Genomic DNA, 6,955 nt, shown 5'->3' on the forward strand with positions numbered 1-6,955 from the left:
ATAATAGCCAATGCGTGCATGCGTGTGTGCGTACGTGCGTGAGTGGGTGAGTGCATGGCCAGTACGATACGCAGGAGCTTGCATTGTTGTGGTTCAAGTAGGTAGAGAGTATAGGGACTTCAGCATTTACTCCTCCATGTTCGACTTTTCATGTACCTGTACAATTCATGAAGACGACATCTCACGTTAACCGCAGTCAAATTCCCGGAGCATTGATAAAAGCGGCAACTCAAGTCAAGTCAACCAACCTCAACTGAAATATGTAACTGTCTTTCTCTGGGGCAGTCGTTGAGTTTGTTACTCAATAACACTCGAGTTGTTTCACAAATTCTATAATCTATTCTGGATCAAACATTCCTGTACTTAACAATGTTTAATCGACACTGACCTAAGGCCTCTTCTGCATCTAACTGTCTGGATCAGTATATATTCCTGATGTTGTCATATACATTTAACGGTTCTTACGTAGTTACAGTCACACTGTTCAAACGTGCTTATCGTACGTGAATCATGGATCTGAAGAACACATATTTCAACAGACTGAAGAACACATATTTCAACAGACTGAAGAACACATATTTCAACAGTCTTCAGGTATACGTGTTGTGTATGCCCTGGTGAAATAGCTGATACGCAGTATGGGTATTCGAGATTTATGTCCTTTGTGACTCACAGAACAGTGATGTGTTTGCTGTCTACTTTCTGTGTGCATGTGTTTTTGTCGCACTTATTGTGAATCAAATCAGCATAGGTTCAAGTTACACTGTCCGGGTGTCTAATATCGTGACCACAAAACGGACGTCTCTTCACGATGGGAAGGTTCTCCCATAGAGTTATGTGTTGGTTATAGAGACGCTGAATGAGCGTCATCTACAAAATATTGTACATTCTGACTTAAGTCACGACAGTGTGAGACACGCCCGATGTATTTGTGGGTATGACTATCCCATGTTACATTTATAAAAAACGTGACTTTGTGTTGCTTTTCTTTAACACATGCCATGTCTTGCTTTAATGCATGATTTAAAATGCATGGCGTTCTATGTCGTATATTAGGATTCCAGATCACTGTAGTTGTACTTTGTGGTTGTGAGGTAACGTTCTTATGGGTATTATATTCATAGTCAGTAAGAACGAAGCGATATCGGTTCACAAGACTGTCTGATTCAGAGCTACTTATAGTTCACTGTAATATCCATGCCGCTTTTGGTTGTTGATAACGCCGCACCTAGCAATGTATATAAATGGTACTACTAGACTATGCACAAACCGCCGTTGGTGAAAGATAGCGCACAATGTTTCAGTTTAGTGAGAAAAGCATTGCACACCTATTATCACCTATTTAGAGTGAACAAGTCACAACACGTGCGTCAATCTTTTCTCGCACTATACCTAATTTGATCAAGTCACAATACATTCATTATCCTTTTCTCCCGCGTGCCTAATTTTGATGATGTCACAATGTGCTCATCACTCTTTTCTCCCGTGTGCCTTTAGTTAATTTTCACTGGTTTTCTTATGTGTGTCCAAATTAGTTGACAGTGATTCTGGGGACAGTTGGTATGAAGAGCTGATCACCTAAGTTCAAAATACGAAAATATATACCTTTAAACTGTATACAGATTCCAATCCCGCATGCTCAGTATACACGAAACTATCACAAATGAAGATTAGAAGTAATTAAAGCAGTATATAAATTAAAATATGTTTCACATAAATTAATAAGGCATCCACTGCACATCAGGAAACCGTTTGTGTTTAGTATGCCGTTCAGAAGAATATCATTCATTTACATAAGACTATCAGTCTTTATCATGAGCATACCATTCATTTACATAAACATATCATCCATTAATATCAGTGTATGATTCAGTACATAATGTATCCGCAAAAGTAAGTGAATGTTTCCATAGGAAGAAGAGTACCGTCAGTTGCTTGATTGAGTACATGTCGTAAGTACGTAGGTCACTTTTTCACTGAAAACAAAAACATGCAAGTTCTAAGGTCCAGCATGCAAGTTCTAAGGTCCAGGTTTCAGCAAATACTTACCCGATGCCTTAAACTTTGTTAGACTGATCCACTATACAGCAGATATTACAAAACGCATGGGTGTTTTTTTTCAAACAAACAGATGTATTCAAAAGTTTTGATTTATTCACGAGCGAAATATTCAACATTCACGAGTTTTGTAACCTACGTATTACACAGAGAAACAAATCACACGAAAGGGAGATAACTCGGCCACGACAACTTTATAAATGAAAATAAATAATTAACATATTCAACTGAAAAATGAAACTAATCCCCAGAATACCGGAATTGAATTTTTACAAACCGAATGCTTTGGTTGGTTGACATTTTTTTTAAAAAGGAGGCTTGAATGGAGAGCATTCTTCATTATGACGTCACTGTCGTCGAATAGCATAGTTTGATTGCTCAAATTTCAACAAGCACCTGCTTCATATAACCAAAAGTGTCTCAAAGGGACATTCAGAACACCTGTGTAATAAGTATCATTATATCATTCTTTTCCATCTGCACGTCATGCGTTTATATCGATGCATTACCGATTAAAACACATTTTTTAAAATACAATAATAATATTATGCAATGCAACATTCATGAATGAAACATGGATATGTGCTTCTGGTACTCGTAATGGCGTAGATGTTATTCATGATTAGAGAACGAGAATCATACCTGATACAAGAACCAATTATACCCGATGACATACATGGGTTCGTGAAGACCAATTATTATCCTGATCTTCAAGGGTTAACTGACTCATATTAACAGTGCTGTCACTTCAAAACCGCAAGTACAGGTTCGTGGAGACCATTTTCCTCGCATGTTATAATCTTGTCTCATGGTCACAGAGGAACTGTAGGCTCACAAACCACTTCTTTTTGCAATAATATTTACAGTATCTAAATCAAATATGCATAATGCTGAGACCATATACCTGAGAGATCTTGAGAATGGGAAACAAAGGAACAGAGGAATACTTTAAGTTGACTGATGTAATGATGGAAATACTTAATGATTAAAATAACGCATCAGAGCGTCACGTCACAACGTTGTGACAACGTAAATGGGAGTCCACAAAATCACGTTGTAATAATGAAAGTATGACGTTGTGACAATGTAAATAGGAGTAAACAGAATAACGTTGTGACACTGAAAGAATGACGTTGTAACAACGAAAATAGGAGTCCACAGAATAACGTTGTAACAATAAAAGCATTTCTATAGTATGCATCGCTATGGCTTTATGTAAAACCGACAGTCTACCAAACCACGGGAGTCGAGAGAATAAAGTTGTAACAATGAAAGTATGACGTTGTGACAAGGTAAACTGGTATCATCAGAATAACGTTGTGACACTGAAAGCGTGACGTTGTGACAAGGTAAACGGGTATCATCAGAATAACGTTGTGACACTGAAAGCGTGACGTTGTGACAAGGTAAACGGGTGTCAACAGAATAACGTTGTGACAGTGAAAACGTGACGTTGTGACAAGGTAAACGGGTGTCAACAGAATAACGTTGACACTGAAAACGTGACGTTGTGACAAGGTAAACGGGTGTCATCAGAATAACGTTGTGACACTGAAAACGTGACGTTGTGACAAGGTAAACGGGTGTCAACAGAATAACGTTGTGACACTGAAAACGTGACGTTGTGATAACGTAAATGGGAGTCGAGAGAATAACGTTGTAATAATGAAAGCATGGCGTTGTGACAAAGTTGTGACAACGTGAACGTTTTAGCTGGGATGTATGTATGTCCCTTTGGTGTTCAGAGGATTAAAACAGCAAGCTGTCGCAAACACTGCAACAAGACACCTGCATGTCGTGAACGGGTCTTATAAGGTCGAAAGACGTCATTCATTTATCAATCTGTGCACCAATGAGGTCATATTGCAAGGAACAGACATATTTACTGCACAAACTCCCTAAATTAATCGACTGAGTGCGCAGTATTTTTCCCGAATGATTAGTGTGGGCGTATGACACGTTTATTTGTCAATGTGTTAAGAGAGGACCTGAAACTCGTTCCGCGCTTGTACACATCACGGAGACTGTGTATCACAATTCCACTAGAAACCGAGAAGGCAGGAAAGGAAACATTTCAAATAATCGAATCACTTTACATAAAGTACTATTCACCTTCACAATCAAACTGACAAAGTGAAATAAATTAAAACCAAGCCACCCACTGTATCATCATAACAGATTTGAGTCCCTCATATTAGTGGATGGTAACAGTTGCTTGCCGTTGCCCTTTCTTTCTACAATGAATGAGGTTACGTTCACACTCCGTTTAGCAACATTTCTGCAATGTGACAGCGGGGAACACCAGAAATGGTCTACGCACATTATACGCACGTGGGGAATCGAGAGAACGCTTTAACCACAAGGCTACCCCACCGCCTCCAGCACTGAAGGGACAAAACAATGACTGACAACCTCATGGTGCACGTTTAGAGCCATGTTCCCTCTTCATGCACATGTCGCTGTTTCTGTTCAGTCGTAATCTACATTGCTTAGCGACACACACGACTATTTATAGATATGTAGTGGATGTTTTCTGTAAAATAGCACTGAACCATAACCAAATGTTCTTAGAAATTATTAAAAACCAAAATCGTGATTCCATATATCAACAAGTCCAGAGAACGGTGCCGAGATCGTGACTCTATACCTCAATGCGTCAATAGTAACAAAACCGATATTGGACTGTGTTCGGTACATATATAATGTACCCTATTTAGCTCATTGCAGATCGTGAACAGAGGACACAAAACGGGGATCCCGGATTTCCCCAGCGCGTGAGCTGGTTGTCAAGGCAGGACACTGTAACACGCAGATGGTCGTCACGATGACATTGTATCTATGTAGGTCACACACACACCAACGCACAAAAAGCACACGCTACTGACACATTGAAGAAGAATATCTTTCAACCAAATGAACACATATATATTTATAAACGTTTCCTGTTGCAAAATTTGCAATATATTGTCTGAAATGTAAGTTGTAATTATGCATAATATAGGTATGTTTCAATGCATCAAGACGTGCCAATCCCTTGTAAATCAAACGTTCCATTGTACAGCTAGCTCATCAAAGACATGCCTCAATCGTTTGAATCTACAAACCATGAAAGCATTAGTTCAGATCTAAATTTGAATGGCAGTGGACTGCACAATGGCTATGTCCCAAAAAGCATAAAGTCGTATACGACTTAAGACTCCTTTAGTCTCTACTAGAAGTGCGAGCAGACTGGACACACTACTTGCCATATTGCATAAACGTAAGACATAACATTTATACGTAGTATTGCACGTTATTAACTTAGTACTAATCGATAGAAATTAATCATAACATTGTGACTTTCTCTTTTTACAATGTGTAATCACCCACAGTGTGGGTATAAGCATTGATACTATGATAATTTGCTGTAAGGATTTTGTTGTGACGATATCGTTTGTATGACATGTGAATGCACAATGCTTTTCGTAGGAAATCAGATTTCCTCGTTAATACTGATTTATTACATGTGTGGCAGGTATATCTATGTATTGTCATTACATCTTTAGATTTGAAAGCGATGGTTTATGAGGTTGAAGGGTAACCGAGTAGTTAAAGCCAAGTCTTGGTTCAGCAGAAAACCCGGATTCGACTCCAAGCTTCCTGGCCCCGATTTCTCAAAACAAACTTAATTCTGAGTTTTGACTTTACTTTGAGTTTTTACTCAGACCTGAATAAACTTAGGCAACCTCTTTTCTCAGAATGAACTGAAATCGACATTAAACTCAAACACAGTAGACAGTTTGCGTTTGGCAGGTAGATTAGTTTGTATGGGCTTTTTTAATTTAAAAATACCGTTAAAATTGAGTTGTTTCATTTTGTCAAACTCACTTAGAAATTTGAGTAAAAAACTAGGTTTGTTTCGAGAAAGTGGGGCCTGGTGTCGTCCCTTCCTTCTGATGTAAACTGCAGCACGTTTACAATCAGCGTCAAAAGAGGTTTACCGTATGGAATGCCTACGACCCATATACATGAGAGTTACGGTGATAAAGGAATATTTTGGATATTTGCATAGATATTTAAGGGTATACAATTGGATTTTTAAGAAGAATTCCTTATGCTAACGCATGCTCTATACACAAAGACAGTTGAACACAAATATGTTTATTATTACTTTGTAACGAAGATATGTATGCATATAGGGGTTGTTTTGTAGAAAAGTGGTATGGTATGCATTTCTGTCGTAATTCATGATAACAAGGAAATATCAGTGTAAAATGAATTTCTTTTGTCATCCCTATGTTACACGAAGAACGATATCGACTTTCTTTCTCGACAGAGGTATTTCTATCCTCATTAATCACGAAAGATATCAAACCTAAGGGATATTTTACGAACATTGTTCTTAAAATATGTGTTTTAATTATTATATTTTGAGGATCCTGTAATAGCCGTAATCAAAGTCATATATTTCTTACTACGGACTTTTTGTATTCTAGTTTTTCCGAGATGTCTTGTCCGAGGTGGGAATGGCGAGTTATCGGATTGGTGCTGTTAGTCCGGCAGGTTTTGTGTCAAGGTATCACACTTACGTACAAATATTTTCTACTTTCTCATGAAATCTATTGCATTAGCATGAACATCTAATGTTGAAAAGGCTTTCTTGTTGAAATCTTTGCAGTTTGTGTCAAGTTCATGTCTTTTCTAATCACAGTTTCAAAACTGATATATTTATTTTGTTACCATGGCATTTGTACTGGTGAGTAAGTGTCTGGCTTCGTATCCCAAATGAGACTCAACCTAACAAAAGCACTAGGATCGGTATTTTACTGGGAAAATGTAACCGTAAAAATCACGTGTTGCATTGGAAGATTATATGCATTGTCGTGTGTACATGTATTCCTGAAATTTGAGGAAACAT

This window comes from Haliotis asinina, chromosome 14, assembly GCF_037392515.1.
Source record: "Haliotis asinina isolate JCU_RB_2024 chromosome 14, JCU_Hal_asi_v2, whole genome shotgun sequence".
In the NCBI taxonomy this organism is placed as follows: domain Eukaryota; kingdom Metazoa; phylum Mollusca; class Gastropoda; order Lepetellida; family Haliotidae; genus Haliotis; species Haliotis asinina.